Genomic DNA, 11948 nt, shown 5'->3' on the forward strand with positions numbered 1-11948 from the left:
GTCATAGTAGTAGGTAAAGGCTCTGCATCTGAGTGCACAGAGGCCTAGTAGAGTCCGCAGTTGAGTGTGCGGACCCTTGTAGCTGAGCGCGCAAGGCAGAGTTGGGTCTGTATTGAACTAAACTTGAGAAGGATCATTAATAAAGCTAAGTTGATTCGGCATATTGTGCATCTATTTCGTAGATCTATATTTTGATGTTCGGCGTTAATGATATCTGTTTATCTATATGCACGCACTTTTATGTATGTTTATGTATAAAATTTCTAAGTAATTAATGAACAGAACCTAACTAATGAAGACTTGGGAAATTAATACTGGTCGCACTGCGACTGGATCTGCACGAAATCAGTTCCACAAGACGCAAGGAGCCCGCTGGTGTGCGTAATCTAGTAAGCGCGAAGGTTGAATCACGGACCTATCGCCCATATCAGACATCTCTAGGGTGCAGAAACCTGGTCCCAGCACCCTCCCATACTACTTCGGGTGAGACCTCAGTCTGCGCTCCGTAGACTGTTGCCGAAAGGGCGAGTAGTACCGGGATTTTCTTGGCTAAATCACTTCTGAACCTGTGTTAGGCCCCACTAAGCCAAAAATCATAGGATAATTTATAGACAAGGATTTGAGTGCAATATACCATCTACCCGAGCCTCCATGTAAATATAAAAAGTAGTTTGTGGAAAAATTCATGAAGGAACACGACCATGCATTAGAACCTATTAGAGCATGGAGGAGAGATCCAAACAAGCATAAGTGAGAGGAATCGGGTAAGTACACAATTGACTCCCTTGCTGGTCCCTATTGTAAAATAGTTTCTATGATGTGTAGACTCTTTTCTTACCCTAATACACAAAAGTTTATCAATCAATGGACACCATTGAATGATGGGGCTTCAGAGGGTTATATCTTTGACTAGGGCAATATGCTTTCAGATAACCTAGCATCGCATATCCTAAGTTTTAGAAGCAAGCCTAAAGTCACATAAAATATAATTCCCCCCCTTTTACATGAGTGCTTACATAATGGATGCCCTGTGTTTTACTATGGACTTCACCTCTATGGGGTGGAAGTGGACTTTAGAAGACCCAACCCCTATCCACATCTACCATGATATTCTTTGGGATTCAAAGTATCAGCCTCATTTTTATAAAATATGTCATGGAGTCATGCTACCTATTTACCAAATCATCTTTGATAAACTCCTAGGATATCCCCAGAAGCTGAAACAAACTTTCTCTAGATAGGAAACTAGTTCATCGAAGAGTTATTTACCTATGTTCAAGTATTTGGTAGTCTTGCTAACCCCCATGTCTTGCCTCTATTTGTCCCTGACAAGCTTCTTTCTCAAGAAATAGCATACCAGACCATAGGGAACGGTATTTCAAAAGTATTAAAGGAATCAAATAAGAAAATGTGGCATTTTTTCCTGTTCCGTGTGGTATATATGCTTTGGACAATATGAAAACATTGAAATTAATGTTATTCAAGAGCTCAATTTCCCCACCATTCCTAACAGATAGTATGATCCCCATCAAATTGTCAAAAATGTTACTGCAACATCGAGCATCAGGTAGTTTACTCATGAGCCAGACAAGTTTGATGATATATTTGAAAAGGTTTATACTTATTCAGTGGTTATGAGTTAGAAAGAACAATGATTGACTCTAGAAGAGATGATTCAATTCACCTAGTATAGAGTCGCAGGGCTTGTTAATTTTCCTATGGATTCATTGAGAATTCCTCAGGAAAAGCCAGTTTAGGATGATGTCATAGTTGTTGGTTCCACACATACTGTTGATGTGTCTCAATAAAGAGAAATAGATGCTTCCTCTTCCTCCCAAGTAGAAGATATTATACCTAATACTAAGCTTGAATATATATGTGAGCAATATAAATGGGCTTTGAAAGATGGTGAGCCTCAAGTTTTAAAGAATCCCTTACAAGAGAGAGTTCAAGACACTTCCAAAAGTCTTGAAAAAACTTCGATAACAACAAAGGCCTTTGAGAAGCCTTTAGGGGATGAAGACATTGAAATTATACCGGCTTTCCCAACATTCGAAGTTGTGTTAAGAGTTGAATAAATTATCCTTCTTGATATCTTTTACAGTCCTCAACACAAGGTTGTTGTCAAAAGAGAGAGGAAGAAAAGAAAAATTGATCAGTCCCAGGCTTTAGTCCCTGGAAATTCTTCTTTTGAGGTTGTATGGAAAGGATCTTTGACCACTCCTATAGAGGAGTTGGGAAGGCTCACTCAATTCACAGGAGCCTATGCTTCAACAACAATGGATAAATCGACCAAATTATAATAAATATTAAAAGAAAAATAAGACATAATTGTACATTTGGAACAAAGTTTTGAAATTGAGAAACAAAAGATTGTTGAGCAATGGCAAGGATAGATTACTGAACTCCAGAACAATTTTGATGCCCTCAAAGTTCAATATGATACTGATTTGTAGGCCTGAGACATTCAAATACAGGAATTGCAAAGCAAGATTGAACAACTAAGTGTTAATCCTGAATTGACAGAGTTCAAGAAGGAAGCAAAAGAGTTAAACACTCTCCTTGCTCAACAACAAGTTGTATTTTGTCAAAAGTTGGAAACTATTCATGATTTATGCAATACAACCAGTTCCCTAGTTGATCAGTTATCAAATATCATAACTTATTTTGATGACATTGAAGAGAAAATTGTAAGTTTCCTTACATGGAAAGACATCGCTGATGGAAGATTAGCTAATCTTCCTAGAATTGAAGAATCACATAAGGAAATTGTTTTTAGAGAATGGGAAGTTCGTCTTAAGCAGACAGAGGCAGTAGTGTTCCATGCAAGAGATATTTCAAATAATCTCATTGATGATGTTAGTGATAACTTATTTCAAGCAAACCTTATATCAATCTGTCCCGAAGGAGCATTGCCAGATATTAAACCACTCACTAAAATGTGGAAAGAATCATCCAAAAATAAATTCGAAGTAATCGATCAACTATTTAAAATTGACTTGGAAAGTCATTGGCAGTTTTTGGTCAAATCACATAGTGAGTGGTTGATGCTCCGGTGTTTATCCAATACCACCACTCAAATGTTGCCAGCATTAGGAGATGCAATCTTCATCATCCGGATGTGAATTCAACCTAGGTCTCCACCTGAGTTAAAGAACATGACATATATCTATGAGCTACAACAACGAATGGGAGAGTATTTTTCTTCACAGGCCTCGATAATTTGTTAACACAGATTTTAAAATTGTCTCTTTTGGTATATTTTGGTTACGTTTGTTGAAATCGCCTTAAGTTGTTATTGTATTTTCTATATTTGTATTTTATTTTGAACTATAAATCCCCTCATTTTCTCATGAGAAGGGGTTCTTAATTTTTGAAAGAAGGCTCAAACTTGCACCACTTGTTAGTGTCAGTATCTGCATACTTCCATCAGGGATCAAAATTTGCTCTTTGCATTTTCGTTTTAGGGGTGCCATACTAAAAATTTTACATTGTTTCATTAGGTCATGTCAAACTGATCCACTAATGGTTGTCTTCTCTTTAGAAAATCTAAATTTTTCCCTCATAGAGTATATTTGCTGACCCTTCTTTAGGTTGTCTTTAGTTATGGTTTCATGGTCAATTTTCAATCATGCTTTTATTAGGTCGTAGGGCATGTTTTCATTAGGTCTTAGGGTTTCATCACCAAGGTCAAGAGCCCAATTTTAAAATGTAAATAAAGGTCAGCAAGGGTATGAGGATGATCAATAAATCAAGCATGATGGCTTGTAAGTCATAGTTACTGAAATTATTATCTTTTAACCTAATGTAATTTTCACCTCAAAAACATGTTTTTGAGGTGAAAACAGAGTATTTTGAGTTTATTTGTATTTTTATGTAATTTTAAGTCACTATATGTAATAAATGATCCTAGCTGCACCAGAGCATCTCTCCTTGCTGTAAGACAAAGAAACACTGCAAAAATCAGTTCAAGTTGAGCATTATCCACCTGCAAAGACACAAAGAAGAAAAGGCATTAAAAATAGAGTTTTGAAGAAGGACAAGAAACATTAGAAAGTGGGGTTTTCAAGTGAAAAATCAAAATCTACTCCTATTTAAGCTCTCACATTTCATTTTCAAGTTCATTATTCTCATTTGGCAAGCAAGGAGTCAAAAAGTGAGAAGAAGAGGCAAGCTTGAGTGAGTTTTGGGTGAAGGAAGCTTGGCGTTGCGCTTCTGGAGAGTGGCAATGTGCTTCTGGAGTAGTGGAGCAATGGCACTGCGTGTTGGTAGAGTGGCGCTGTGTTTCTGAGTCAGGCAGGTTGGCGTTGAGCGCGGCGCTGCCCGTCTGACAAAATTCCGTAGTGTTATTTTACACTGGCACTGCGCTTCTGTGTAGTGGTGCTGCGCATTGTGCAGGAGGGCTAGAAAACCCTCAAACTTTCAAAAAAAATCCAAATTGCTCTCTCTTTCCATCATTGCAAGTAAGTTGACATCTCTCACTTCAGTTTTGGTTTGCAAATCAAACTTATAAGTATCATTTTCCATGTTAAATATGAAACCCTAAAAAATCTCCCTAGTGGTGGCTAAAACCCTAAAACCCTCATTGTTCATCCTATCACCTATCCCTATAGCTCTAAATTCCCCTATCCCTATTTCCTTATACCCTTATCCCTATTCCATAACATACCTATTCCTTTTTATCCCTCTTCCCCAAGAGCAATTTCCCAAACAAAACAAGCCCTCCCTCTCATTTCCTACTCCCTCATTCTTTTTTAACCCATAAAGTCATTCCCCATCCCCTCACTCCTAAAACACCCTCACTCATTCCCCTCATACAACCTCTAGCCTTGCAAACATTGACACTGAGGACCGAGACTATGAGGAAGAGAACACAGGTAGTGACACCTCGGCAGATAGAGCTAGGAAACAAAGAAAACCACACAAGGGAGGAAAGATTATTAGAGAAGAGCCATCAAACCTTATGGAATTGCAGGTCTCTCAGTTGGCTGTCACATGTTTCATATATCTTGGCTGCTATGAATTATGTGAGTAGGTGGAGAGAGTTCAATACCACCCGGAGCTCACTAGACTTTTTGTAGCCCATCTTCAGGACAACAAAGTGACTCTTGCTAGGGTAACATTCACAGTATCACCTTCCATAATTTTAGATGCAATCAGGATTCCTGATGTAGGGGAGAAGAGGTACAAGGCCCAGGACTTAGATGAACACTACTATGAGCCTTATATCAAACCCCCGTATAGAATTGAGGTGAAGAGACTTTTTCCTTTCAGATTTCTTGAAAACAAGTATGTCCCCATGATGAAAATCATCGTGAAGTATTTCACTTGTGAGGGCAGATTCTCCAGGTTGTACACTTATCACATCAGACTCCTCTTGCACTTTACCTGGGTGAGGATGTTAAACCTCCCTTACTTCCTGTTCAGGAATATTGAGAATATGGCTCAATATTCGTGGTAAACTCAATCAAGCTTTGTGGAGTCAAATGAGCTTCAAATGCAGAAATTTTAGGTGTTTTGGAAAGTAGACTTGAAGACCTTTCCAATGCGCTATCATGAGCTCAATTTGGATGTCGGGAAGGCCTCCAAAAGGGGCTTGAAAGTGGCGCTACGCATTGGGCCACTGGTGTTGCACGTAGGGTAGTGTTTTCTCAGGATGGTTATTTTTCCAGTTTTTGACTGGATTCGACCCCTGAGAATGGGAGGAGGTTGAATACATGTCTATATCTTCTTCTTCTTTCTCTTGGTAGAGGGTTGGACTCAGCTAGATGCTCAGACCTTGATTGTACACCATTTGTAAGTAGTTTAGCAGGAGATTAATAAGAATTGCAGCTATTTTTATGAGATCCCTGTGGTATGGAGTTTCAATGCAGTTCCTTCTTCTGTGATTATATGTTAATATGTTTTATGTATGCCATTAATCATTTCATTTCTTCTAGTTGAATGTTTTCAAGTTTGATAGGCAGAATTCATTACATCAGTTCTCTGCCTTGGGAAACCATTCACCATTTCATGTTTTCTGCAGTCTAAGAACGATCCATGGTTTTCACATGATCTTCTTAGCTTCTCACTAGTCTTAAACATCTCACCTCATCAAGTCCTAGAGTGCTAAAGCCTATGCCTACCTTGCCACATTGAACACCCTGCAATTTTGACCTAATTCCCTAGACCTAAACTGTTCAGCTCCTCTAGATCTAGCAAAACCCCTTCAAAATCCAATCAAAACTTCATGCTACTATACCTTGCCTAATATCCTTTATCTCACCCAGTCATCTTGGCTGAGATCCTAAAGGAGAGAGCCCTTTCCCGGCCTAGTAGGGCTAGCTACTTGGCTAAGTGTGGTTTGTGGTTACCCTGGCATTACCTTTCTTCAGCCTGAGGTTTAATCTAGGTGATAACACTACTGTAACTTCAGTTTTTCTTAATACATAGTTGAACCATCTCCATTTTACTCATGAGCAGAGCGACAAGATATCAAGTACTATTATCTGTGTATTATTATTTTATTTAAGAGTTGGATGGAAATTTGATATTGTTCATTATATATGTGCTATAACAATCGTACATCGTCATTATTGATATATTATATTGGAATCATAAAGTGTATGTATGAACAATGAGATCTCATATATGTGATGAATTTATAAACTAATTTAATTAACTATTTAATTAAATTAGTTATCTTTTTCTGTTTTAAATTCGTAATTGCACGATAATCTACATTGTCATGTTGATTACAAAATCTTTATAATCACATATACAAATAGCTTTCTTGGGATAGATATTGAGTCATTAATCTTTATTTTCAATTTTAGTTATACAAAAGTTTTATACTTTTATTCAATTCTTTTCTTATAATTTCATATAAAGGGAAACTGGTCCCATAATTCTAGTTGGAGCCATCATCCCAAACGGAAAAGGATTTTCTCTAAGGTCCCGATTGGGTGGTTTCCTTCAATTTTGATGATGAAATTTCAGGCCATCAACAGGTAGTTGAGAACTACCTCATGAAATACTTTAGAATGGTAGCATACAATCCTTCCTCCCTACATCAAGACAACTCCCATAACACACCCACTCACATTTGTCTCCACTTCAAAGAGCTGTTTCAAGTTTGGTAATTCCAAAACTTGTGCTTGGTTGATCTTCTTCTTTAGCTCCTCAAAATCCTTCTATTGACCTTTTCCCCATTGGAAACTCTTGCCACTTTATATTATGGCATGGAGCAATGTTGCTACTACTAAAAATGAGGCTATGGATTTCCTCAGGTATTGTGCTGCCCCAATGAAACTCCTGACATTAGAAACATTAGTAGGCATTGACGTCTTCATGATGGCCTCCATGTTGGAAGGATCTATCTTTATCTCTCCTCTACCGATCCCATACCCCAAATACACCAAATACTGCTACGCAAACTCACACTTCATGAGATTTGATAGCAGTTGGTGCTTCTTCAATGTTTCCAACACCCGCGTCAAATGTGAAATATGCTCCTCCCAGGTAGCACTATATACCAGTATATCATCCAAATAGTCAATAACAAATTATTGACGGCGTTGGACCTGCCAACATGTCAAGGGGATCTCCCTGGTAAGAAGTCCCAATTAGACCTCAGATCATTTGGTGTAGAAGTCCCAACAGTGGGTCGTAAGGTAATGCCTTGACCGCGGTGTCGCACAGAGGCAAGTAAGATAACCCTATCAGTAGAAAGGGTGTGACTATTGCAGTGAGTGAAGGAAGGTGAATGAGAGGTTCTAACAAATCGGGGGTGAGATAAGTGCACCACTTAGCAACCTGTAGCAGTACTTAGCTGAGAACGGAACACACGAGCAAAGATGCATCACAATCTGGAAAGCAGATCAGTTGACAATCCAAAGTGATGGCTAAACAAACAACACATCTACAACACGATTCATATTATTGTATACGAAGCACTTCATACACAAATATGTAATTTAAACAACATATATTGCTAAGTAACCGGAGAAGTCCAACTACAATAACAACATATGCATGAAAATGTGTTGGCTCTTATTATATAAAGAAGTGTAAGTCCCAATCGTACAATACATCCATGTAAACGTGTTAGCCCCAACAATGAAGCGTTACAACCAGATCTGCCTGCTCCTCCAAGGAGATGAAGTAAATCCATACAGTGGAGAAGCTAAGGTGCATTACAATACTATCCAAGCTTTCTCCAAGATATTCTTATCAGAAGCTTGGCTGACCAAAAGCATTTACAGTGAGTTATGAGGGACTATTTATAACAAAGGGTGGGGTGACCCTTGACATTACCCTTTGTGACAGTTCAACTACCATCATGACTCTTCACCTACTCTATGATTGTTACATCCAACTATTGACACTTGACTTACACTTGACATGACTCAACATTACAATGCACATGTACTCATGTGAGACAACCTGGCTTGAGCAAGCCAAGAAAGACATCACTGACAGTTGGCTCGCTGTGATGAGACCAACTCTTTGACATGCTTGTGATCATAAATATGGTGAGCTGATGCCAAGCTTGGTCATCCATGATGGTGTGCATGCACCCCATGGTGACATCTTGTTGAAGCGAACTCTTGCCTCCGTTGCATCCGGTGCATTGGTTCGTCTCCTTCATCCAACTCATCTGCTAACATGTGCATGGTATTCTTGGGTGTGGCTGAACCAGCAACACACTGATGCATAGTGTCCGTGCTAATCTTCAAGTGTGTGCTGGTGGTCATGCGCATCAACTTGCTGAAGCACATGTTCAACTCTAGTTGGACTTGCTGCTTGGCTTCGCCTTGGTGACTGTGTTGAATGGGTTAGATTGCATGCGTGCACACATTGACATGCATGCTGCTGAATCCCTTACACGTGATCAAAAAAACTACTCACCATGTCTGCTCCGTGTCAGCTGTTGGGATGGATCTTTAACTTGTATGGGCGTAGTTTCATCCATGAGTGCATGTTGCGCCCACTACTATTCCTGTTCCTGCTGCAACTCATTCGTTTGTTTGTGCAGCTTCATGTTCTTCCTGAGTTGCTGCTTCATCACACGAAACTCCTTCTTTGTCCCATTCTCTGTCTTTGCACGATATTCATGTCGTGCCATCACCTCATAGCTTGAGTCTCCAAATTTGATTTCATTATCAGTGGATTTGCTTGATCTTGCAACTTTGTTCCACCTTTGTGTTGTCAACAACCTTCCTCTTGCATTCATTGCATCCGTTACATCCGTTGCATTCACTGCATTCCCTGCATTCAGTATGTTGCCTTCAGATGTTGTTCATGATGCTTCTCGCTGTGATATCTTCATGTCCTTGTGTACGAGCAACTTGATATCTTCGTGAGAAGGCAACCTCATAGACATTTGATTGATTGCATCTCCAGGTGTGCTCTGTGTTGGGTTGTGTTATATTCTTTCCATGACTAACCTACGTAGTGAACTGGGGGGTTAGAGGGGGGCGGGTAGCCCCCCTCTATGGGGTCCGGGGCAGTGCCCTGAGAAATTTTTTTTTGGACCCTATATTAGGTTGGGCAAACCTACCTATGGTTTTTCGGTCCATGGTATTGGATGCTTTGGCATGTATAAATATGTATTGTAACATTGAAAGGAACATAATGAAAAATCAAGTTGGTAGTCTCGATTTTGGGATCCAGGAGAAAATCTCTATGTATATGTGTTTTATGTGTTATGCTCTCGTATTGTTTATTTTCTGTGTTTTAGAATTCGTATGCAGGTAATTTCTGTATGGGGTTGAAACCTACATTTGATATCAGAGTTGTTTTGGCTTCAAGGAGATGCCTTTGTTGCTGAGGGGTTTCCCTTGGGCCTGTGGTAGACCCTGTTCAGTGGGATATTTGCGAGATTGATTCTGGTGGTGAAAGAAGATGGCGAGCAGTGGAAAGATAGAGATCGAGAAATTTAATGGTCAGAGTTTTGAGTAGTGGAAACTCAAGATGGAATATCTATTGGTGGATAAAGATCAGTGGATCGCGGTATATCCAGGTACTAAACCAACGAGAGTGTCCGATGAAGAATGGAAGAAGTTGGATCAGAAGGCAAAGAGCACAATACGATTGTGTGTCTCAGATTCAGTATTGCTGAATGTATCAAGGGAAGCTACGGTGAAGGCTTTGTGGGACAAGTTAGGGACTTTGTACCAATCTAAGTCTCTGGTGAATAAACTGTTCCTGCGGAAAAAACTGTATAACCCGAGGATGAAAGATGGAGACTTGGTGACAGAGCATCTAAATGCTTTTAATAATGTGGTAAGTCAGTTAGCATTTGTTGATATTAAAATTTCAGATGAAGATAAGTGCATCAGTTTGTTGTGTTCTCTACTAGATTCGTGGGATAGTCTGGTTATTGCAATAGGTAGCAATGCAACTTCCTTGCAGTTTGATGAAATAGTCTCATCCTTGCTGACGGAGGAGATGAGACGGAAAAATATGGAGAGCTAGAATGGTGATGCCTTGTCTGTATGAGGACGGTCCCAGAATAGAAACAAAAATAAGTCATCGAGTGGGAGATCTAAATCAAGAGGGAGATCTAAATCTCCTGGAAAACCTATAAAGGTGGTGTGCTGGAAATGTGGAAAGGAAGGGCACTAAAAAAGGGATTGTAAATCTAAAGCTCCTGAAAAATGAAAGGGATCTGATGATGCTTCTTCTGCAGAGGTGAAAACCACCTCAGATGAAGGTGGGGATGTGTACTTGGCTTCTTCAAGTACACATGTAGATCATGAGGTATGGTTGATTCACTTAGTTGCATCCTTTCACTTCACTCCCAATAGAGAGTGGTACTGTGAGTATGAGAAATATGATGGTGGTGATGTCTTCTTAGGGGATGATAGGAAGGCTAGAATAATTGGTCGTGGAAAAGTAAAGTTGAAGTTGCAAGGTGGAAGGGTTAGAACACTTCCGGGTGTTCTACATATTCTTGCACTAGCCAAAAATATGATTTCTGCAAGCAAGCTAGATGATGCAGGTGTAAAAACAGTGTTCGAGAAGGATACCTGCAAGATGGTTCGGGGAGCACTGGTATTGATGCAGGGAGTTCAGACTGGAACTCTATACAAGCTACAAGGTAGCACTGTTGTTGATGGTGCAATAGTTCTGTGGTTCCTGAAAGTGGAGCAGAAAATCTAGTGGTCTCTGGAGAGAAGACCATGCTGTGGCATCAAAGGCTTGGACATATAGGAGAGAAGGGCCTTCGAATACTTCATGGTAAAGGTATGGTAGAAGGTATGAGTAATAGCTCTCTGGATTTTGATTTATGCGAAAATTGTGTATATGGGAAGCAGAATCGGGTGAGTTTTCCCTCTGGTGGTAAGAGGGCGAAACAGATATTAGAGCTTGTGCACAGTGATGTGTTTGGACCTATGAAAGTTCCATCACTAGGTAAGTCTGTGTACTATGTATCATTTATAGATGACTCCTCAAGGAATACATGGATATATTCCTTAAGAAGAAATTTGAAGTCTTTGACAGGTTTAAAGAATTTAAGGCTCTGGCGGAAAACCAGACATAGAAGAATATAAAGGTGCTGAGGATAGATAATGGTGGAGAGTTTTGTAGTAAGGAATTTGAAGAATTCTGTAAGAAGTGTGGTATAGCACGAGAGAAGACTACTCCATATACACCTCAGCAAAATGGAGTTGCAGAAAGAATGAACAAGACGTTGATGGAAAGGGTAAGAAGCATGCTCAGTGATGTCGGGTTAGGACAAGAATTATGGGCAGAGGCGGTGGAGATAGCGTGTTACCTAGTCAACAGATCACCTTCATCAGCGTTGGAGGATAAGACTCCACAAAAGGTATGGACTGGTAAGAAACCCTCTCTTTCACATCTGAGGGTATTTGGATGTGATGCATATGTACATGTTCCAAAGGAGAAGTGAACCAAGTTGGATAGTAAATCTAAAAAGTGCATATTTATTGTGTATAAGGATG

Source organism: Pinus tabuliformis, chromosome 2_1, assembly GCF_031772625.1.
Source record: "Pinus tabuliformis cultivar Carrire ecotype Pingquan chromosome 2_1, CPIR1, whole genome shotgun sequence".
NCBI lineage: Eukaryota > Viridiplantae > Streptophyta > Pinopsida > Pinales > Pinaceae > Pinus > Pinus tabuliformis.